We start from the raw sequence: 24,629 nt of genomic DNA, 5'->3' as shown, positions 1-24,629 counted from the left end.
GTTCCTCTCAGCAGCTCCGCGGTTCCCTCTAACACCGACCCTGCGGTACCCTGGGGGTCCACGGGCTGCACAGATCGACGCGGCCACAGAATAAGAGGGTGGATCTCACTGAGTGAGGAGATATTTGTAGAGTTACCAGGTTGAACCAGGTTCATGTGTACTTCGTTATCAAAACAACATTGTTTTCCCACCAAGATAAAAAAAAATCCCAACCGTACATTTTAAAATAAACTTATTTAGGTGTTAAAAATATAAAAGACCAAATTTTAAAGTCATAAATAAAAGACGTGCGCCAGCCGGGAATCGAACCCGGGTCGCAAGAATGGGAATCTTGCATGATACCCCTACACTACTGGCGCGGATGGTCATTGAGTGGCACTTGCAGTTTGTCAGCTGTGGCAGGAAAGTGCCGCAACTTAGTGTTTTTTGGGTATAATTATTGACTTGTACATGGATTGAAGTCTCTTACACTCTACTAGGCGCTAGGAAACTACTCACAATTCATGTCTTTTTTAAGTGAAACAAGGAAGCAGATTATTTATTTATTTAATTAAGTGACTATGAAAGTGGATGAACTGAAGGAAGTTTAGAACAAACACCAACGTGGACATTGACGTAAACAAACATATAAGTAACAGGGGACAGTGCACTTATGGACACATTGAAGATGTACACCTCACGTAGCAAGACAAGGCGATGCTCTGCCTTTACAGTGTACATAAACTCCGTGCACCCGAATTTCAAATGTGGATCTTATAGAGGCGACAATAGAAAACAGCAACTGTACACACGTCCGAATATTACACCACCCATCACACGCTGCAGATGTAATCTGCTCCTGAAGTTACATCCTACATCTCACAATGATGACAAGGACCAGTCACAGCATAGCGCCTCTCTTCACACAAGAATTGACAACAGTACAAACAATACAGCCGACGATAAAACATGTGACTGACTACTAGCCAAAAATAATGTGTCCTCATTTCTCAGGCTAGTCCCGTGTCAGCCCCCTTCTCACTCCAGAGATTCACCCATCAGGGACCCAAACCAGGATTTCCATTTCAGCCATTAACAATAAAAAATATTGGTAAAGCCAGTAAGTGAAACCTATGAGACGAAACTATTGGCTTTGTCAATGTTTAGCTATGTTGTACACCAGAGCGGCTCCCTGCAGCGGGGTGTAGGAACCGTTCTAAGGCACCACGGGGGCCACACACACAGGAGGTGAGGAAGGGGAAAGACCGACGAGGATCACAACAACCAAATATACTACAATTACAAGACCACACAGTAAAGCACAACTCCTAATACATAATAATGTCAACCACTATTACATCACCTCCCCTTTGAATAAGTCAGTGCATGAGTTAAGCGTTAAATGTAATAGACATGCCTATATTGCATGTTGACCTTTCTCCATTATCAAGCGGGTGCAGGTTCGGGCTTCACCGAAAGGTTCACCTTGAGCTGGTGGTAAACTTTCATTGCAGAGGTGTGACCTCACCATGAGATGTGTGGAAGTCGCCCTGAGTGACACCTCTTATCTTCAGATAACTGACCATCACCCCTCAAAGAGGCTGAAATCTGGAGGCTGTTGGGTGAAGGAACACACACAGCTCGGGGCATGTCCCACCAACTACCATCCTCCAACCTCACACCTCTTCCTGAGGCTCTGACCACTCGTAAAGGGCAACTAAACTTGTCACCACTGAATTTGGTGTGTAGGCAACTAATCCTTTCCACATCACCAACACATGTGTGGGATTTAACAGTGGTTTTTCTATGATCATAATATTCAGGAACGGCCCGTCCTTTAGGGCGGAGGAACCACGCCCCACCACCTTTTGCCCCTCATGAATAGTGTCTGTCAGGCTGAACAAAGGTCAGCCTGACAGACACTCTTCATTTTCAGCTCAGACAGCCAGGAGCGAGACATGCGTGATTTGTGCAGACTCCTGGCTGCCTGAGCTGAACTTTGCTGGGCTGAGGAGGTCACAGCTCCTGGGGCGTGACCTCCTCGGCTCAGCAAAGGTGCCTCAAGGCCCTCCCCTGGGTGACAAGGAAAGCGTCACCCATTGACTTTGACCTGGACGCTTCAGGTTTAAGCCCTGAAGCGCCCAGGGCGAGTGTGAATCAGTGACACTTCGTCACAGAGTAAGGTGGGGTCAGCAGTCTTACTGACCCCATCCCACTCTGTGACAAGGGTGGGACTGCTGCCTTCCCCCATTACCCTCCTGGGACCTCGAAGCCAAAGGTAAGTTTGTGTGTGATCTTTTAAAATGAATGTTTGGTGCGTGTGTGCAGGTTTGAATCTTATGAGTGACAATGGATGTGCGTGCATGTGTGAAAGAATGAGTGTGTGTGATCTTTTAAAATGAATGTTTGGTGCGTGCGTGCGTGCGTGTTTGAATCTTATGAGTGTTGTTAATGGAGGTGCGTGTGTGTCTGTGTGTGAAAGAATGAGTGTGTGTGTGTGTGCTTCCTGCCCGCCCCCTCCCTCCTAAAGCTGCCCGCCGCCATTGATAATATTATGTTTCATTTGTAACTATTTTATTTGGACTCTTTTGCACATTACTTATCAAGGTTGATGGCACTTGCTTTTGCCGTCTTTCCCTTGAACCGAAGAGGACGTAGTTTGCTAATGGGGGCCTACCTACCTCTTAATAGTTCATATAGTGTTAAACCAGTCGTACTTTTTCCTTTGTGCCAGTCATACCAGTCATACCAGTAGGACCCTCGTGAGCCAATGCAGTAAGGCTTGGCTTGAGTGAAAGGGGTGCAACTAATTTGACATTTCTTACAATGACTTCATCTAACATAGTCAACTCTTTCTTTATCTTCCTATACAGTCGTACAGAATTTCATCTACTTGTTTCTCCTTCAGCCAGCCCTTAACAACTATATCAGAAACACTTGTCTACTCAAATCGTTAGCAATAGCAGTCGTCCACTGCATTTCACTCACAACCCTTGTTTCTCCTGGTTTATTTAACAAATTGGCTACAGCTACATCTTCATCCATAAACCTTGCTTCATCCTCAGTCAATGTTTCTACACAAGGCATAAGGGACAGATAATCAGCAGCAATGGTAGATTTGCCAAGAACATATTCAATATCTATTTCATATTCTTGTAATTTACTGACTAACTTTGTGATGCGGAGTGACATGCTTTCAGAATTGCACTTACTCAGTATGCTCACAAGCGCTTTGTGCTAATTTTCAATCAGAAATGGCCGTCACCACGGAAAAATCCTTTGAATTTCGCCACTGCCCACATGCATACCAAAAGTTATTTTTTAATAACAGAGCATTTCGTTTTAGGTGCCCCTACTTTGTGTGATGCAAATGCTATGAGGCGCTTGCTGTTGGGCACTTCCAGACTTAGTATTGCTTCAAGGCCAACATGGTTGGCATCCATAGTCACTATAGACAAAGAGTTTCATTGAATGAGTAAAGCGTTGGGGCATTTTGAAACTCTTTCTTAAGAGTTTGCATGCTTTTCTCCAATTTTTCATTCTAGATGAACTCTCTATCTTTCTTGATTAAAAGATGCACAGCTCCACCTTTTACGAATAGTTTGCTGCATAGACCCAGTTCATCCTGTAAGCTGAGGTGAGTCTATAATGGCAGCAATAAAGCTTGGTCTGGACTGAACTCCATCTGCACCAATAAAATGGCCTGAGTATTCCACTTTACCCATAAAGAAGTTACATTTCTCTCCTTTGAAGGTTAGACCAGTGTTTTGCATTCTTTTAAAGACCTCACTCAAGATTATCTGGTGGCTATCCAGATTCTCAGAAAAACACAATTATGTCAACCTAGAAGGCTCTAATACCATGTAATTCTTTGAATCACTTAATCAAGACCTTTTGGAACATTGCGGAATCTGAATTGGGTCCACAAGGCATGAAGCCAGTAGTCTTTGCGTTGAATTATCAGGCAATATGTAGTTGCGAAATAAAACACCTTAGCATTGCCCAAGGTTGCCACCGTTTCATGCACATGGGGTAACGCTTGGTTTTCTACCACTACTTGGCAGTTCAGTTAGCGCAGATCCACACAAAGTCTGATATCTGCATTTTTCTATTTTGAAATTACAAAAGGGGACAACCATGAAGAGGCTGATACGGGTTTGATTACTCCTTCACACAACCATTTGTGCAGCAATTCATCAACATCCTTTGTGCACAAAATTGAATGTTGAAGACTTTCTGTATAATAGGTGTGGCTCCCTGAGTTTGACAATATGTTGGTAACCTTTCAACATTCCTAATTTATCAGCAAAGGTGGATTCAAATTCTCGTAACATTTCATCCAAGTGTGTGTCTGGACTGTAAATACATAAAGTGCCTTGCCTAGGTTTATCATCATGTGAAGATTGTGCTGTTTAGAGCATCCAAGGATGCTCATGCCATGATTGACAACATGCATGTCTTTAATAGAGAGGGTTGCAAAAAAAAACTTCTAAATAGATTTGGTGCCCATCATAAGCTCCGGGTTTTATCTTACTGGGTTGAAACGTTCCCTTTTGCTGCAGACTGTTGAATGTCTCTTTAATGCGTGATCTGGTGTCAATTGATATTTACGCATTTTGTGCGTAGATCCTTATATTGCACCTTGGTTGGTCCTTTCCATCACTTTTATGCAGTATCATAACCATTAGTTTAAGGTCAATCAAATGTTCATCCATGTTGTCACTTTGAACTATCCTCAACCTGGATAGTAAGTACTCTTTCGGTTGTGTGCTCACCCATTTTCTTAAATAATAATCATTCAACAACCTCTATGCTAAAGTCATCCGGAGGTGTTTGAACAAACATGAAGCATTTAACAATAAGACTTTCTTTGAATGAACAGCACTAGTGGTGGCTTCCTTCTTTTTCCAGATGGAGTTTTACACAGATATGTGGCTTAACTAAAACACATTAATAACTTATTTTCTATACATAATTAGAAATGTATTTCAATTGCAATTATGTTATTTCAGTCTGTATATGAAGAATCATGCGTGGAAATGCAAAGAACATGTTGTTAATGCACAAAATATAAACCCAAAAAGCTTTTCCACGAGCAGAAGACCACCGGATGTGATGCACGAAGGAGACAATTTGATAGACAATTCCACAGATACAGAAGTGACCACTGTGTAGCATAACAATTACTCTGAAAGTACAGTGACTGAAATAATTCTACTGAGTCAATGCAATATGACCTGGAGTTGGGGCAAACTGAAGGAGGTTGACAGGGACCGTAAGAAGATGAGGGAGAGCTGGTTCCATTAATGGTGGACGGGGGAGATGGTGTACAAATTCCACACCCCATGTGGATGGGACGAAGTACAGCGCCTCGAGGAATAACTGTAAAAGCACTAGGCTCCGCCTCCTTGAGTTCTTTAAAGTTAATATCTAAAAATCAATTGACGTAATGATCCATAGGCAGGGGAGTGATGGGGGAATTGAGAAGCATATTTTGTTTAAGTTAGGGTGTCCAACCATTTGGTTGTTGTTTTGAAATTAACCATGGAGGGGTTGACAGGCACCTCTAGCATTGGGATGTGGGCATTTCTAAGTCCATCGCCAGAGTCTACAGGGTAGAGGGACAGTAGAGAGTTAAGTATAGTTTAGATTAGTAGTAGTGGTAGTGTAGTATAGTTTAGAGTAGTAGTACTAGCAGTAGTACTAGTAGTAGTATTATTAGTAGTATTGTAGTATATTTTAGAGTAGTAGTAGTAGTAGTATTATTAGTAGTAGTAATGTAGTATCGTTTGGAGTAGTATTAGCAGTAGTAGTAGTAGTGTAGTGTAGTTTAGATTAGTAGTATTAGTAGTGGTGGTGTAGTATAGTTTAGAGTAGTATTAGTATTAGTAGTAGTATAGTATAGTTTGGATTAGTAGTAATGGTAGTAGTAGTAGTGTAGTATAGTTTAGAGTAGTAGTAGTATTAGTAGTAGTAATAGTGTAGTATAGTTTAGAGTAGTAGTAGTAGTAGTGTAGTATAGTTTAGAGTAGTAGTAGTAGTAGTGTAGTATAGTTTAGAGTAGTAGTAGTGGTAGTAGTAGTGTAGTATAGTTTACAGTAGTAGTAGTGGTAGTAGTAGTGTAGTATAGTTTATAGTAGTAGTAGTAGTAATAGTGTAGTATAGTTTGGAGTAGCGGTAGTAGTAGTAGTAGTGTGGTATAGTTTAGAGTAGTACTATTTGTAGCAGTAGTAGTGTAGTATAGTTTAGAGTAGTAGTAGTAGTGTAGTATAGTTTAGAGTAGTAGTAGTAGTATTAGTAGTGTAGTATAGTTTAGAATTGCAGGGTTTAGACTGATACAATTAAAAATACTTTACTGAGTCTATTATACTTGAACACTGCTATGGAAGATTGGAAGTGGGTATAATGATACGCTACTCAGAGCCTGCCAGAGGAGGGGTGCATTCATGCTTTAGCATTTCCGTAGGATACACCCCTTCAGGAAAAGGATAGAAATGTGATTAACTGTGGTGACAGGTGAAGAGCTAGAAATGAAACCCCAATTGATGATATTGGGCATCTGTGTAGAACTGATAACACCCAAGCATTGGCAAAGACAATGCGAAATCGCTTATGTGAAATCTATTGGCTTTTTCAATATATTCTACGTGTTGCACAGCAGTTAAGCTGCTTCTAAATTCACCGTAATCTTTCGTAAGCTTGAAATCGAAAGGCATGGGGAGCAGCTGTGCGAACGGAGAGCCTTCCCATGAGGCCGCAGACAACTTGCAGGGCATGCGTTTTCCATCTGACATAGAAACCGCCATCTCAAGCCTTCCTCTCCTGTGCTTCTTACGGGGTGCATGCTGAGAAATAAAAAATGGGCAGTACAAGAACAACATGTAAACTAAGCAGCCATGCACCCCGAGCCCTGAAGAAGAAAAAAGACAGCCTTCAGATTCACTCTAGCAAGTAAATAAAAAAAATACAAAATGCCTGGGGAAGGAATCCGGGGGGGGAGGTTGTATACGTTTTTTAAAAGTACCATCAGAAGCATCAAGTTGTGCGAGTGGAAGGAGACTGACCAGCAGACTGGAAGCAGTACTTTGGCCAGTCTCCACGGCAGGATGACAGAGACGAGGTGGAGGCGTTCTCTAGCAAGGAGCCACGTGGGAGCCAGCCAATGGCAAGCAGAGCAATGTGGAACCACGTGGGAGCCAGCCCATGGTAAGCAGAGCAATGTGGAAACCAGGGAAGCCAGCCAACAGTAAGCAGAGCAATGTGGAACTACGTGGGAGCCAGCCAATGGTAAGCAGAGCAATGTGGAACCACGTGGGAGCCAGCCAATGGTAAGCAGAGCAATGTGGAACCACGTGGGAGCCAGCCAATGGCAAGCAGAGCAATGTGGAACCACGTGGGAGCCAGCCAATGGCAAGCAGAGCAATGTGGCTCTACATGGGAGTCAGTCAACGATAGGTAATATGACATAGCAGCCGTGGAGGAGTCAGCCAATGGTAAGTAAAGGTAAGTAATGGGCAGGCTCTAAGCCCTTTTAAGATTTTTTTAAAAATTCAAGTGATTTCACAAGCACAAGGCAAACACAGTGCAGGTGAAAGCAAACAGAACTGGCGAAGGTCTACATGAAGCTCTCCTGACACAGTGCTCCCCTCCTCTAACATGTGCAGCCCCTCTGGGACTCAAGTCCTGTTTTAATCAAGGCTTTGATGCATTGGACTCCCCAAAAGGCACGTTGTTATTACATGTCTCACAAGATATGACTCATTTAATCCAGGCCAAAAAATAAAAAAAGGTCCCTCGAATAATTATTGTTTGCAGATACTTTTCAAAACCCAAACCAACATGTGAAATCTCGGTCACTGTTTTACAATTTTAAAAATATTGAAAAAACTAATATGTCATCACTATAGTTGAAAGCATTCATGACAGGTTGTATGATACATAGAATGACATCTTGAAAAAGCTCTGCAGTTTATGACACACCAAAATTTAGGGGCATATTTAAAATTCCGTACTGCCACCTTGCGCCACATTAACCTAATTATTTTTTACATTAATGTGGCCCAATGTGGCCGAAATCCCAGAGCTAATTTACAGAGCGGTGCAATGCACGCATTGAGCCACTCTGTAACCCTTTGAGCTACATTATACCTGCGCCAGGCATGATGTGCAAAGGGGGCATTCCCCCATTTGGGGACCTAAAAAAATGGTGCAAGGAAATCTATGAGTGATTGCCAGCTGTGCCTCACCTAGGTATGCCACCTGGCCTGCAAATCCTGTGGGAATTATTTTTCACCTCCCACCTCTTGGCAGCTCCATAGTAGCAAAATATCTTGCATTTTTTTGTAAGAAAGGCAGCCCTGTTGTCATCAGAGGGTATATATCAAGTGCCATGACCTAGAAATAGAAGGCACTTCTTAGCACACACTGCTGTGCCACCCTATAAAAAATATTCTGTATACATCAACACCTGTCTGGATGGCCGAGTGGTCTAAGGCGCTGCGTTCAGGTCGCAGTCTCCTCTGGAGACGTGGGTTCGAATCCCACTTCTGACATCTTCTTTTAATGACCTCGTCTTTGTTCTAACAAAGCAAACTTTGCATTAACAAATACTAGCAACGTAAAACCACTGTCAGATTTTATAATCTCGATTGGCAAATTATATAATCTTATTGGACAAAAGTTGCTTTTACCGATTTGATGGTATATATTTGAAAACACGTACAGTGCTTCATTTGCCTCCAAGCAAACAATATTTCACGGTGAGATTTAGAATTTCCTTTCTTTAACTTCCTCGTGTTGATTGTTTTTTTTGTATTACAAATTTGGCGCCATTCGCAGGCACCCAGCCTGCTCCCTTCATAATCATGTCCCTGGCCAGCCACCAGATGGCGCTCGATGATAAACTACTTCACCGAAAGGTCACTCTCACTGCATAGTCTGGACTCAGTGACCGCAGGTGAGCCATCACTGGAACTGACACACCCTAGACATGCTGTGCAGGCCACAGGTCCTTAACAAAGAGGGGGAATACAAAACTGCCAAGGTTTCAGATTATGCGTGACATTTTCATAATTTCTGTGTAATTATGAGTGACATTTCAAGGAGTACGAGTGACACTTTCTCGCCAGAAAAATCAAGCGATGAAGCCCGTGTAAATATCGTAATATAGCGAGAATCCTATATCTCCTGGTGTATACCAGCGCCACCTTGTGGCCTTTGATAAATACTACTCGGAGCTTTCCTAGCAAAGTGAGAAACTGGAACTAGAAGGTTTTACCGCACTTCAGGGCACGGTTATTCTGCGTGACAATCTCAGACATTGTGGTAATGCGGGAAAATGCCTGAAAATGCGATATTCTAACACGAGATGCGTGGCACTTTGAAGGGCTGGGACTGATTAGTATAAATCACCTGAAATTATGTCACGTCGATGGACTTCACAGGGAGTGATTGCACGCTCCTATCACACACTCACTTTAAAGGGAATGAACCTATTTTACGTTCGTCGCTGAAATACAAATATTGCTAACTAAAATGTATGTATACAATGTATGTTTGTGACTAAGCCACGCACATATGTTAATCTTCTGTGAATGCAAACCAGTGTGTGTGTTTTTTAATGAATACACAATCCTACGGGTATATAATAATACTTGCATTTATCACTATTTAATAACTTGCACATTAAGAAGTAAGTAAGACATGGTTCTCGCTTCGAGCGGGATCTCCCCAGAGTGACCCCATTCTGGGAACCCGCCTAAGCTGCACTAGTTGGGTTTGTTTCTCCCGCGCCGTATTTACACTTTGTAAACCCTTGCGCCACATTATGCCAGCGCCAGGCATAATGTATGCAAGGGGGACATTCCGACGCACGGAGGCCTGAAAAATGGCGCAGTGAAATTTACAACATTTCACTACGCCATTTTTACCGCCATTTTTAATGCCTGTTCAAAGCAGGCATTAAAATGGCACACACATCTTAATCAATGGGCTTTCCCAAGCTTTGCTGCACTAGAGTCAACATTTTTGACCCTGGTGCAGCAAAGCACCACAGTAGCATAAAAAATGTTGATGCTTTTGCCCTAATGACAACCATGGTGCACCCTATTGTAAACACGGTTCAACCATGGTGTCATCAGTTGGGGCAAGGACGAAGCAAGAAAAGTGGTGTATCGTGACCGATGGGCCACTTTGTTGTAAATATACCCCATAGTGCATGAAAGGGCAGCATTCCCCAGCACTTCCTTAATCCAAAGCCTCTTTATCAAAAGTCTGGAAATCGGGTAAGGTTGTGGGGGGATATAATGACTGGGTCGAGGACGAGAGGGACTAAAATTAATGACGATTACCGGTAACTAATTGAGGCATTATCTCTACGTCCCTCGTCCTCGACCCAGTTATTTACCTATGAGGTACACCAAAGCAAAAAGAACAGGTCATAGATAAGGAATAAAGGCCCATATTTATACTTTTTTAGCACCGCATTTGCGTCATTTTTTGACGCAAAAGCAGCACAAACTTCCAAAATATAATTGTATTTTGTAAGTTTGTGCCGATTTTGCGTAAAAAAACGTCACAAATGCGGCACTAAAAAAAAGTATAAATATGGGCCAAAGTGTAGTCCTGATCAAGATATAATGCAATATCACAGCAATTTATTTGCTGATAACATGATCAGAAATGAAATGGCAGGAAAACATAGTTTGTAACACCATTGAGTTCAACACTCCTTCACCAGAATTCTCCCGAGCAATTTCCTTAACCCGTAGGGGCATATTTATGGAAAAGTGTTGCATCATTCATGGTGTGTCACGCCCCATTGCGTCCCCCTAATGATGCCATGTGTGCGCTGCATTTACAAAACTGCGCGCCATGGCGGTCATATCCACATTAGTGTCATAATTTATGGTGCCAATGTGCCGCTTTGCTGATGCAGCAAAGCACAGGGAGGTCCACTGTTTTCAATGGGAGCGTCATCTTAACGCCTGCCTTAGGCAGGCATTAATAATGAGGCTAAAAATGGTGCAGTGAAATCTAGTCAATTTCACTGGGTCATTTTTCTGGGGCTCCCTACGTGGGAACACCCCCCCCTTGCATACGTTATGCTTATCTCAGGTATAATGTGGTACAAGCGTTTACAAAGTGGCGCGAAGCTTGCATTGTACCACTTTGTAAATATGATGCGTGGGAAATGCCACCTTAACGCCACATTTGCATTAAACAAATGACACAAATGTGGCACAAGGTGGCGCTAGGGGCATCATAAATATGTCATGTAGTGTCTTACAAGAGTGTGCTCCAAATCCCAAGTCTGTGCTCTGCATATTTCACCCAGCGCGACACCCTGCATCTCCGCCCAAGAGGCCAACACCCCTCTGGCTGAGCTACCCTTCAATCCCAAGGGCAGAGGGAGATCACAACTTGAACAAGCAAGTCGAATAGCCTCCTTTACCAATCGACTCAAGGTTATCCTGGATGCCTTTTTACATCTTCTGAAGGCCAAAAGAGATAAACAGAGTCTGTCTTTCTAAACTCGCTGGATCTGTCAAGATGAATGGATAGAGCGCTCTTAGCATCCAACAAGCTCAACATCTGTTCTTCAGAAGGAGAAGGAAAGAAAGTTGGAGGAATAGGTACCTGAGAAGAGTGAACCTTACAGTAGAATTGATTTTGGGAAGAAACGCAGGGTCTAATCTGAGCACTGCTGCGTCATCTAGAAGTGATAAGAATGGATGATGACAGAGTAAAGCAGCAGCTCCCCCAACCTTCTAGCAGAGGTGATAGCAACTAACAATAGAACTTTAAAGGAGAGACATTTGAAATCCACCACCTAAAGGGCACAAATGGAGGTCACTGGAAAGCTTTAAGGACCAGAGGCAAATCCAAAGGAGGAACCGAAGAGCAAGGAACGGGCCTAGAAATTGAAAATGTTTTAAGCATCCTAGACACCAAAAACTCTGCTTCTATAATAAAATTTTCACTGTTATGAAAAGCTTGGATGGCATACCATTGAGATTTCAAGGTGGGCAGAGATACATTATTTCCACAGCCATCCAAAAGAAACTGGAAGCTGGAGGGGGCAGAGCAGGGCGCAGAAGAGAGCACTCGTGCAGAATCCCATGTATTAAAATTCTTCCAATGTTTAGAATAAGCAGCCAAGGTAACTCTTATGGGTTTCAATTATTTGTGGAGCTAAACTTTGCTTCTCAGGATTCAGCCTCTCATCTTCCTGGTGAAAGGGCGAGATGAAGATGAAGAAGAGGGCTGCAAGATTTCAGAGGAGAAGGAGATAGAGGAAGAATCCAAGGAGGTTGAAGGGCTATTGTCTTCAGAAGAGGGAACCGGGTTGTCCTGGGTGAAAATGGAACTACCACCTGGGCCTTCTCTTGAAGAATCTTTCATAACAATGTTTGTGTCAAAGGGAAAGGAGGAGAGGCAAATATAAGCTTCCTTGGCATTTGATGGCCAAAGCACCCACTCCCCAAACTCTTCACTCTGGAAATATGGAGCGAAACCTCAGGAGAAGAGCATAGATCCTGGAAGCAAAAAGGCTGTGTAAGGATCCCCAACCCTCTTGCAAATCTCTCTGAAGGCCTTTTTGGACAGACGGAGGCTATGAGGGGAGGGGAAATATCCACCTCAGGAGATTTGCCTCTAAAATGTTGAGAAAAATTGCAAATCTTTAGAAAATTAGGAGACAAACACAAATATCTACATTTATAGAAACATATACAATTAAATCTCTTCTTGGCGCTGGGTACTGTCAACTCAATCTGGTTACTGGAAGATTTAAACGGTTATCTTCAATGTTGGAAATTGCAAACGACGGTAAGGAATCAGCAACAGGATTTGAGGTTTCAAAATCAGTTTTTCTTTCACCAGCGCAAGTCAAAGACCAATGAAACACAGGCCTGAAGTGAGAAGATTCTCTGGTAAGGGGCTTCTCGGGTCAGTGGCCAGTCACCATGTGTCCTTTAGTAGACACTACTTGAAAAGGTTCAGCATCGTAAAAAGCATCACATTTTCATTTCCTCAGCTGTCGAGCGATCACTAAATCTCCTTTTCCGAATGAGAGGTCTTTCTCATGTCACCTCTTGTCTGCATACAGCTTCACTTTCTCTTTTTGAACCGGGTCCCTCATACAAATCAAGTTTTCATTTGTATCTCTCTCAATGGTCCCTTTGGGTAGCTTGGTTGCCATTGCTTTTCCAAACATCAAAGCCACAGGACTTTCACTTGTGGTCGAGTGGGGTGTTGAACGATAAGCTCGTAAAGTAGAGTTCAATACTGTTTTTAGACTGAGCTTCTCAAGAGCTACATGGTGAACTGCTTTCTTTAGCGTACTCATAAAATGCTCAACAAGTCCATTGGCCTGTGGCCACAAGAGTGTGATTTCTTTTATTCTTTACATTTGGATGGTGTAGTATTGTATGTGTCAACTTAGGTTATATTTTATTGTAATGCTTATTTTATACTCAGGACATATGTTCATTTATATCAAATGTTGTAGTTGGTATGGTCTGGTTACCCCTGCACCAGCTTTTGTATTATCCGGAATGCTCCAGGGTTCTCTGCTGTTGGAGCTAGAGGAGCTGTGTGCATGCGTGGCTTGAGTTTCTGTTATCTTCATCTCTTCAAAAATAAAGAAGAACTATTCAGACTGCAACTTCTTACTTCGCTTAAAGGAATTACTACACTTTAGCGACGTTTTGGACTTTGAACTAACAATGGATTAGCAGGAAACTCCAACACGCTCATGGGTCTTGTCACACTATAAGGTACTGTGATTTTTAAACTGTGTGACGTTTATTTGTCTTACCTGCATTTTTTTCCTTATTTTTTTAAGAAAAATAAAAACTCAGTATCTTTTGATGTGGTTTTGTACGTGTTATTTTTCTTTACCGGCTCCCTTTCCATTGCCGGGACAACGTGTTTGTTTGCACGAGGATCTATGCGCCTTGTTTCCATGACAACGCATTTTCCTCTGCTGAAGCTTCATGTCCGCTTCTTAGCAACCTCAAGCGTCTCACGTTTTGTTGCCGCGCTCTTCGATCACAAGCTTTACTAGTGGCTGTCATTTCTAGGCAAGCGCATGATTTGAAACTTTCCTCGCGGCTTTGTTTCAATTCAGCACGCGCCACTAGAGATATTATCATGAAGCTTTCCTGGCAGATTTATTTCATTTGAGGATTTGCCGCTTACAATGCTTATAACAAAGCTTCCCTCACTACTTTATTTCGCAGCTGCACATGCAGTTTGTGATTTTAATCTCTCGTTTTCAGCATCGTAGAAGAGCACTTTTGAAGCATTTGAATTTTTCCCTGTGACTGTATGCTTTCTTTCAAAGCACCCTGCTGGCTTCAAATATTGTCCTTTGTTTGTTTGCAGATTTCTCCGGCTCCTCTGGACTTTACAATCCATATTACTAGACTCATGTTCATTCATTGTTTTTCCATTTTCATTTAATTTTTAATGCTACCATCTAAGATCTGAGTATACTTTTTTTTTTGTCTGTTCTTCTTCATCATCTGTTTTTGGAATTATGCAAAATATTACTCTGTCGCCGTTCTTTTTGTCATTACCAGGAGATCCACCTATTCCATGGAACAAGCGGAAAAAAGTATTCCTTACTTATATTCGTGTTTGTGGCAGCAATTTATCGGCGGACAGAAAGACCTCTGTTCTACAACATTGTTTAGGAGCGGAAAGACAGGAGTTTTTGGAGACTTTACCTTCGATCATTACTCCTGACGGCGCAGACGGAGACACTACTTTAAATGAATTTGAGATAACATTGCTTAAATTGGACAGACATTACTTACCTAAAGTGTCAATTATTCTTCAAAGGTATTATTTTGGGAAATGTAAACAGAACAATACTGAAACTGTTGAGGACTTCGTAACTAACCTAAGTAAATTAGCAGCTCCATACAAGTTTGGAGATACTTTAGATGAACGCATCGAGATCAATTCATGCTAGAGTGCAGAAGTGATAAAGTAAGGGAAGCTTTGTGGTCAAAGGGGGATCCCACTCTGGAGGACGTGTTGATTGTGGCTAAACAAATAGAGCCTTCTGAATCTTGTATTGCGGATCTAAGGAAATCAAAAAATGTATCTCATGCTATTCAATCCTTGGATGCTAAGTCTAAACCTAGGGGGAATACCAGTGCAAAATCAAAATTATTGTGTTTCAGATGCAATTCTCCATCACATTTAGCCAACAACAGAGATTGTCCTGCTTTTAATGTGGTGTGTAAGAAGTGTGGCAAGAAAAGTCATTTTGCCAGGTGTTGCAATCTTTAGAAAAAAAAATTGTGAAAGTGAATGAGGTTGAGTGTGATAAAGAGGATGATGATGGAAAAAGTTTTATTTTACAAATAGTTAATGATGTAAATTGTATCTCTAATGTTTGGTGTGAGTACCCTATCGATATTGTGGAGGTTGATGGTGTTAAAATACCAATGATGATGGACTCAGGGGCAAAGTTGACTTTAGTTTCGGATACTGATTATACTAAGTATTTTCGGAACAAAGTGATTCTTCATGCACCTGATGCTACACCTTTCAGTTACGGTGGGAAGCCTATAGAGTTAAAGGGCTACTTCGATGCTAGAATTGTTTTCAAAGGGAACACAATTGAAGGGAAGGTGTATGTTCCTGTTGTAGATGATACCATAGTGAGTTGGCCACATCAAAAAATTTTGAGAATTATACTAAACCCCAACTCTGTACCCCAAGTACAAGTGCAGAAGGTTTGTAGTTGGGGTGAAGAATTGATGAACTAATTTCCGGATGTTTTCAATAGTAAGGTGGGCTGCATTAAAGGGTATAAGCATCCCATTGTACTAAAAAAAGATGCTGCACCAGTCGCGTGTAGGGTCAGAAACATTCCCTTCAGTATTAGAGATAAAGTAAAAATGGAACTTCAGAGGCTGCTGTCTGAAGGCATAATTGAGAAAGTAGAGGCAGATGAATGGATCGCTCCGATTGTGGTTGCAACAAAAAGTAATGGAGACATTAGACTGTGTCTTGACTTAAGCAATCTAAACAAGGTAGTCATTGAGGATAGGTTTCCTCTACCTAATATAACTGAGATGGTTAGTTCTCTGGTGGATGCCAAGTACTTCACCACCTTAGATCTGAGTTCAGCATATCATCAAGTGCAGTTGTGCGAAGAGTCCAAGCTACTCACATCTTTTATTACACCCTTTGGGGTGTCCAAGTTCAATAGAATGCCTTTTGGACTCTGTTCAGCAGCATCGGTATTTCAAAGACTAATTAATGAAATTCTAGGTGACATTGTTGCTGTGAAATATTTTCAAGATGATGTTCTTATTTTCTCAAGTACCATTGAACAACATAAAGAATTGGTCAGGAAGGTGCTCAATACATTTCGATTAAAAGGAATTACATTAAAAGGCACCAAATGCAAGTTCTTCAAATCGGAAATTTCGTATTTAGGTCACATAATAACAGGTGATGGAGTTAGACCTAAGGAGGAGCTGGTGAAGTCTATTCTTGATTTGGCTGCTCCTGAAAATAAGGATGAGGTTCAAGTTTTTTTTGGGATGGTAGAATTTTACGCTAGGTTTATACCTGATTTGGCTAAAAGGAGTTGTTCTATTAGGAGTTTGCTCAAGAAAGGTATTGATTTTATTTGGGATTCGGAATGTCAAAAGGAGTTTGAAGACTTAAAATTTGGTTTGTCTTCAGCGCAATCGCTTAGCAGTTTTCAATCTGGTCTTCCCTGCTCTATCACTACAGATGCCTCAAAGAAAGGTTTAGGTTGTGTCTTGAAGCAATTGAATAATGGCAAAGTGAATATTATTGCTTTTGCTTCACGAGGTTTGCGAGGAGCGGAATGTAAGTACTCAACAATTGAAAAAGAAGCCTTAGCTATATTCTGGGCTGTCAAAAAATGTAAGCAGTTTTTTTGGGGTACTAGCTTTGAGGTACGAACTGATCATAAACCTCTACGTGAAATATTTGAGAAGAAAGGCTTGGACAATGTCTCTGGTCGTATATGTAAATGGATTGTTGGCCTTCAAGATTTTCATTTTAGTGTGAAGTATGTTCCTGGATGTGAGAACAGGACTGCAGATTATTTGTCCAGGATGAAGAAGAAAGAGTTGGATGAGTGTGAAAATGATAAGTCGTGGTGGGTGAATGAGGAAGTTAACGTTTGTATTGTCACAGATGGATGTGTTTCTGAGGAAGAGTGGAAACAAGAGTTGAATAATGATGAGGAATTACTAAAGGTCAAGGACTTGCTGTCTGCTGGATTATGACCTGGTCATACTGTGGAATTTAGTGAACAATTTAGGAAAATTTGACATGAGCTTTCTATACAAAATGGAGTGGTTGTAAGAGGGTGTAGATTGATTCCACTGTGTAAGCTACGTGAGCGTTTAATTGATCTGACACATAGTGGCCATCATGGTATATGTAAAACTAAAGAAAGAATGAGGTGTGTGTATTGGTGGCCGGGTATGGATCTAGCGGTTGAAATAAAAGTTCGTGATTGTGTGGAATGTAAAATGGCAGAGAAGACTTTAAAACTTAAGACACAACCTATGGTGTTGAAAGAAATCCCTAAGGAGGTGTGGGAGGAAGTATCAATTGATATTTTGGGTCCTATAAGTGGTGGAACACTTTCCAAGTATGTATTTCGTTCTCATGGATGGGTTGTCACGGTGGCCTGAAATATTGATTACTTCTGAAGTCACTTCTTTGAAGGTAGTAAGGTTTTTGGCGGTGTGTTTGGAAGGGAGGGTAATCCAAGATATATTTTATCTGATAATGGCATACAATTCACGTCTAAATTAATGTGTGAGTTTTTGAAGGAAAGGGGAATCATTCACAAAAAATTTGCTTTATATCACCCAGAAACCAATGGGATGGTGGAACGTGTTAACAGGACGTTGAAAGAAACCATTCAATTAGCAAAACAGTTAGGAGGTGATTGGGAGAGCATGGTTAAGCGTAAAGTTAAAGATTATAGGTTTACACCTCACACAAGCACCGGCCAGTCGCCTTTTGTCATCTTCAGAAAACGCGTTCCTCACACTAAAATAGATCCACCATGGATTAAAGATTATACTAAGGAGCAATTTGACTATGAGAAGCAAAAAGAAATTGCTGTGAGCAGAGATTTGAGTTGTCAAAAGAAAAGGAAACTTGTGTATGATGTACGCAAGTCTGTGAAAGAAATACATGTTAATGTGGGTGATTCCGTCAAAGTCAGGTTGCCAGGTAAAACGGACAGTGGACAGTCTCACTACAGTAACGTTTTTAAAGTTATCAAGCTGTTTAAGGGAGCTGTTAAGGTGGATGATGGACGTATTTGGAACCTTAATAGGGTTGTCAAGCTAAAATAATATGTTTTTTGGTTCATTCTCTCTTATATTTTACATTTTGTTTTGTGTGTCTTTTAAAGGGGAAGGGTGGTGTAGTATTGTATGTGTCAACTTAGGTTATATTTTATTGTAAAGCTTATTTTATACTCAGGACATCTGTTCATTTATATCAAATGTTGTAGTTGGTATGGTTACCCCTGCACCAGCTTTTGTATTATCCGGAATGCTCCAGGGTTCTGTGCTAGAGGAGCTGTGTGCAGGTGTGGCTTGAGTTTCTGTTACCTTCATCTCTTCAAAAATAAAGAAGAATTTTCTATAACTATTCAGACTGCAACTTCTTACATCACACAAAGGGATTACTACAGATGCCCCCAAAATTCTTTAAATTCTTTGCTGTTGAAGGGTGGACCATTGTCAGACTTCACAATGGCTGGCAAACGCCATGTTGCAAATATGCCATCAAGATTTTCAATTACTCGCTCGTGTGTCTAGATGAGAGGTCTTAAACCAAAGGAAAACGTGAATATTCATCTATTATCACCATTAAATGATGTCCATTGGCAAGTGGACCAAAAAAGCAATGGGTATTCTCTCCCAGGCATGTTTAGGAAGTTCTGACATGTTTAAATTATGCTAAGTGACTTTGGTTGGCAAGCAATTGCATTTGTGACAAGCCTTGAGTTCCTTTTCCACTCTTTCATCTCGGTATAGAATCCAAACTCGGTCTCGGAGCGCTCTCTTTTTAGCAACATTACCATGATGCCCTTCGTGAGCCACTTCTATCACCTTTTGTCGTTGAATCTACGATATAGTAGCTGGTGTACTTGACTTTACAATTAAATTGATGTAGGCCTCAGCTGTTTTGGATGCAGTGCCATGACCTTGAATGGGCACTCCCGAAAAGTAGTCAGCAGGATTGTGATCCTTTCCTGGTCGATGGACAATTGTATAATCATACTCTTGCAATCATATTCCCAATCATTCAATTTGAGGAGGCATCTTGGCTTTTGAATTGCCGAAGACAGTCAGCAAGACTTGATGTTGAGTCACAAGCGTAAAAGGCTTTCCGTACAGGAATACATGGAAATGTTCACAAGCCCATACTACAGCCAAACTTTCCTTTTCAGGCTGTGAGTGCATTCTGTTTGAGATAAACTTCTACTAGCATAGGCCATAATATGTCTTCTTGCATTTGGGCGTCCACTCTGCTGTGCAAGTATAGGCCTTAACCCAACGGGGCTAGCATCAACTCCAATCTCGGTATGGAACCTTGGACTGAAGTACGCCATTTCTGTTGCATTTTCTATGATATGTTTTATTCTCTTGAAACTCTTTTCACATCCTTGTGATTATTTAAAAGAAAAAAACATTCTTGGTTAGTTTTCGTAATGGAGCACTGATAGTGACAAAGTCCTTTATGTATCGTGAGCATTAGCTGGCCGATCCCAGAATCAGTCTTTCCCATATGGACATCCAGTAATTCTGTATAGTTGTGCAATCCCAGACTACATGAACAATATCACAACAGCTCCAACATGTCAAGGCCAGGCACATCCTGGCTCTTGGAAGGTACTCGGGGTCCAAATCCATTGATGTAGAATCCTAAAACACCCTTGGTCCAGCCTGGCTTCTTTTAAACCTCTGTCATAGTCTAATCAGAGGTGCTGGAAGTAGGGCTCCACTCACTCAGCACAATTTATATGCTCCGGCCATTTGAAGAGAATATCCACACCAACGCATTTCACACAGACCAGTCACAGAGGGACTGGTGCTAATTTATTAAGAGAGCGCCAAATTAAGCAGGGGTAGTTCCTTATGTTATGCCCCGTTTTTCACAAAATTAGAAATTCAATCAATCAATCAATAATTTCTAGAGTGCACTACTCACCCATAGGGTCTCAAGGTGCTAGGAAGGGTCCTCAGAGATCAGTTGAAGAGACAGGTCTTGGGGTCCTCCAAGAACTGAGGCAGCGATGGCGACTGTCTGAGGTGCGGTGGTAAGGTATTCCAACCTTTAGCTGCCAGGTACGAGAAAGATCTTCCTCCAGCCGAGGACTTCTTTATGCGGGGTATGTTGGCGAGCGATTATTGAGACGAGCGGAGAGGTCTGGAAGGGGAGTACCAGGTGATGCGGTGGTTGAGGTACATGGGTCCGCTGTTGTGGAGGGCTCTCTATGCGCGTGGAATTAGGAATAGTGCATAATTTGTGCCCACACATAGGTTGAGCATCAAGTACATAAGTGATGCATTTGCAAACTACAATGTTTTATGTGCACATAGTAGGACATACAGTTTGTTTTCCTTTTCCTTGGGTTCTTAATGAGCCCTGCATGATTTTTTTTAACATATGACTATAGGGTAAATTTTCCTCTTCAACCCCAGAGCCCCTCCCTTCAACCCAGGAACATTTACTTTTACTTTTCTGGCAGCCACTAGTTGTTTAGTTCAGCATTGCTGTTGTGAATGGCAAAAAAGACAATATAGTAAAACAGCCCTAGTATAAGAGAGAAGGGTGATTAGGACTCGGAGGGCTGAAGAAATTATATAATTTTAAGAAATAATGGTGAGTTAGGTTGATGGATACCTTGCTTCATTTCTTCTCATCTCGATCTGTTTGCATGTGAAAGGGACCAACAAATATTAATGCTCTGCTCCACTCGTACAGGATGTTTTGTTTGTTTGTGTTGAACATATTTCTTTATTTTGACAATTCATTTGAGCCAGCATTGTGCTCTCGGGTCTCCTTGGGGTCTGTGCGAGAAGGGGCAGTTGTTGTGGGTACACTAGTACATCCATAAGCTTGATTACAGTACTATGCTGTTCCTTGAAACATTCAGACTTATTGGGGAATATTCATTACATCCTTGACTATCAAGTTTGCAATAACCAATGCTTGTTAAATGTCTCATTTATTATAACCAATGCTTGTTGAATATGCACATTGTATTCCACCTATTCCAACTGTAACTGCCAAAACATGTGCTCTTCCCAATGTGATCTGTATTGAACATCTGTCACAAACAGGAGAATAATTGCTCATTTCCTTAACAAGCAATCAACTGCCAAAAGGCATATGTGCACATTTTATTATTTAAGGATGCTTGTGAGCCTGAGGCCTTGCTTGGCTTCGTACCTATTGCTCTACTCACCTGTTTCCAGTCAAGTTGAGGTCCTTGTCCTCCAGCCCACCTTCAGTCGAGTTCCAGTGCAAGTCAAGTTCCTTGTCCTCCAGCCCGCCTTCAGTCGAGTTCCAGTGAAAGTCAAATTCCTTGTTCTCCAGCCTCCCTCCAGTCGAGTTCCAGTGTTCCTCGTTCTCTGACCAGCTTTCAGTCGCGTTCCAGCATTTCTCTTCCTCCCGACAGCCTCCATTTGAGTTCCGGCAATCCTCTCCCTCGGTCAGCTCCCTGCGGAGTCCCAGCTCTCCTCTTCAGTCTTCTGCTGACAATCCTGTATTCCCTGTAAAAGAGAGAAAATAAGAAAGGTGAAAAAACCCAGTTTGGGATCTTCTGAAATTTTCAAGCAAGTAACTACATATCAAGGTAAAGTAAGATTAACCGCTTAAATGAAACAAAACAAAGCTCTGCCTTTTATATAATTTATGACAATAAGAACTAGCGTGATTTATTGTTGGCTTGGGAATCCAAGATACCGCTAACAGACATTAAGGAAAGACTTATTTCCTGTAACAAGCACTCTCCTGAGATTTAGGAGATTGGAAATAGAGCATTTCATCAGAACTATTATTGGCAAGAGATTACCCCAGAACACAAAGAAGCCCTTTAGTCAAGTTGATTGTTTTTGAGTTTAGACATTGCTTCAGAGACTTTGAAAGTATTGTAAAAAGAGGAAGAGACTTGTTCAGCCTTATAGAAACATATGCACAATGTGTGAACAATAACTGGCATTATGCAATGTACAATAATGTATGCAAATTCAATGTATCGATGAAGTAATTCTTTTGCAGCCCAGAATCCTACAAAACCAAGAACCCAGTATTTGGAGAAATCAGAAGTCCTGACGCCCAAGACGACATGCAGTCCAGGGTCCAGCAGTTCGATTCTGCAGTCCACAAAGCAGAAGCTGGTATTTTCTCTTCCCAAAACCCCCTTCCCCTTGAGGACTTGCGAGAGGTCAATGTACTCTTCATCGCAGTCATGTTAGTCCTCACTGGGATTGGGGCATTTTCATCACTCATCGGAATGCCTGGAATTCAGAGGAGTGGCTCGCATAGAACAGCAGTTCTGTGCAGTCAATTCCTTATTAATAATTCATGTTGCATGTGCAGTTGAAATAAGTTTATACAAACAACAGCATTGTGGGACAGCCCCTATTCAGGCACCTGCTGTTAGTGCGCCCCACTGTGTCTTCAGCCTTCTATAACTGCTGGTCAAAAAGGAAGTGTAGTTTGTAAGAGTGTAAAAGTTCTGACATGTTTTACGCTTTTGTGTTTTATGTGCATGCCAGCATGCGCATAAAACACAAAAGCATAAAACATGTCAGAACCTTTACATGCTTGCACACTATGTGATGCTGCACAACAGTAAGTGCAACACTGATAGTTACAAGGTCAACTGACATAAATAACCCCTATCTGCCCGGTACCAATTGCAGCACCAAGTCACGAGCCCTCTTTGAGTTATTAACCTTCTGAGACACAGGCAGTGTGTTTCGGATGTTTATATTTCTAGCATTGGGACTGGGGAAGGAAAAGTCCTTATGTAGGTCTGCGGATGATTTGAGTTGCCCCTCCATTAATAGGTCTTTGATTATCATTATACCCTTATCGCTCCCAGGGGCACATTTATAATCCCCCAGCAGCACAGTAACGTAATTATTTTTAACGTTAATGTGGCCCAACGAGGCTGAAATCCCTGCGCCGTATTTACAGAGAGGCACAATGGATGCATTGCGCTACTCTGTAACCCTTTGCGCTGCATTATGCCTGCGCCAGGCATCATGTATGCAAAGGGGGGCGTTCCCCCATTAGGCGGGGCGAAAAAATGGCGCAAGGAAATCTATGAGATTTCCAACCGCCATTTTTTATAGCACTTTTAACACCTGCTCAGAGCAGGCGTTAAAAGGGGGCTTCCATTCCTTAGAATGGGCCCCTATGCACTCTGCAGGAGTAGCGCCAACAGTTTGGCACTACTCCCACAGAGTACATCAATAGCGTCACATTGAATGACGCTATTGCCCCCTACCCTGCACCACGGTGTGCCGTATTTTAAATACAGCGCACACATGGTGGCAGTAGGGGGCGCTAAGGGGTGCAGGGAAAGTGGCTCTGCACTCGGTGCTGCACCACTTTCCATAAATCTGCCTCCAAGTGTTCTAGGATTTGTGTTCTGCCAATCAGTATAACCACACTTTCCAAGATAGGGGCCCAGTGGAGAATTCTACAGTGAGAACCCAATTCAGTGAGTGCGCTCTACCAGGCGTTTCAGTGTGTTATCAAACTCACTTTTTCCTTTTCTGCCTGTCCCTGGTATAGGGTGTATATACATACTGTCTGATGTACAACATCACCTTCTCAATTCCCACCAGCAGGGGTTTATCTCTACTTGTAGACAGCAGGTGTTTTAGGTGGAGAATAAATAGTTTTGATGCTTTCAATCTAGGTCTTGCTTCATCCCATATAAAGGAATTTATTTTCTTGTCTAGGGAGTGGAGTAAACCTATTGCTATTTTTAGAGGTATTATGGAAAATATGTAACTCAGACAGGGGGCCTATATTAATTTGTATTGTTTGTATCCTTCTCTGTAGAGAAAACTGCATCTTGGTTATGTCACCAAAATTAATGTCAATGTATCTAATAGGGATGTTAGATAGTCCCAACACATCATCCAGGCCCTTGTTTAGCTCTACTGCCAGGGATTTCAGCAGAGAGTGTTTCCATTGGAAAAGGGATAAGCCTAGATCTATTTACCATGCTGCTGTCAGCTTATAGCAACAATATCTGTTCTCCTGGCAGTGCTATAAAGCTCTATATATCTCTATTTTCTCTGATGGCTGTAGCAAGTGCTTCTAATGGTACCAAGAACATGAGTGGGGAAGAGTCTGAGAGCTCCTGGACACCCCCCTCCGTGTGACAAGTAGTGCTATATAAATCGATTTTTAGTTTGTTTTGTTTTGAGAGTGAACACGTGACCCTGTGTCTACCTGTAACTGGGTCATGTCATGGTCTGATATGTCATGTTGAAAAATGGATGGTTCCATCAGTCTTTGTAGGAGAGCAGCTGATACCAGAAGAAAGTCGGTACATGAGCCTGTTCCATGGATACACAAGGCAAATG

At 41.8% G+C, this 24,629-nt stretch overlaps 2 non-coding genes across 2 annotated transcripts; one reads left to right on the top strand and one right to left on the bottom strand.

Moving 5' to 3' along the window:
- Positions 1–288: 288 nt before the first annotated feature.
- Positions 289–359, bottom strand: TRNAG-CCC (transfer RNA glycine (anticodon CCC)). Its single transcript has one exon. It is a non-coding gene; the product is annotated as a tRNA-Gly (tRNA).
- An 8,089-nt stretch (positions 360–8,448) lies between these two features.
- On the top strand, positions 8,449–8,531 carry TRNAL-CAG (transfer RNA leucine (anticodon CAG)). The gene has a single exon. It is a non-coding gene; the product is annotated as a tRNA-Leu (tRNA).
- Positions 8,532–24,629: the final 16,098 nt, after the last annotated feature.

The sequence above is a fragment of the Pleurodeles waltl genome, unplaced genomic scaffold (genome assembly GCF_031143425.1).
Source record: "Pleurodeles waltl isolate 20211129_DDA unplaced genomic scaffold, aPleWal1.hap1.20221129 scaffold_67, whole genome shotgun sequence".
NCBI classification, from domain to species: Eukaryota; Metazoa; Chordata; class Amphibia; order Caudata; family Salamandridae; genus Pleurodeles; species Pleurodeles waltl.
This window is presented reverse-complemented; position numbering and strand designations above follow the sequence as displayed.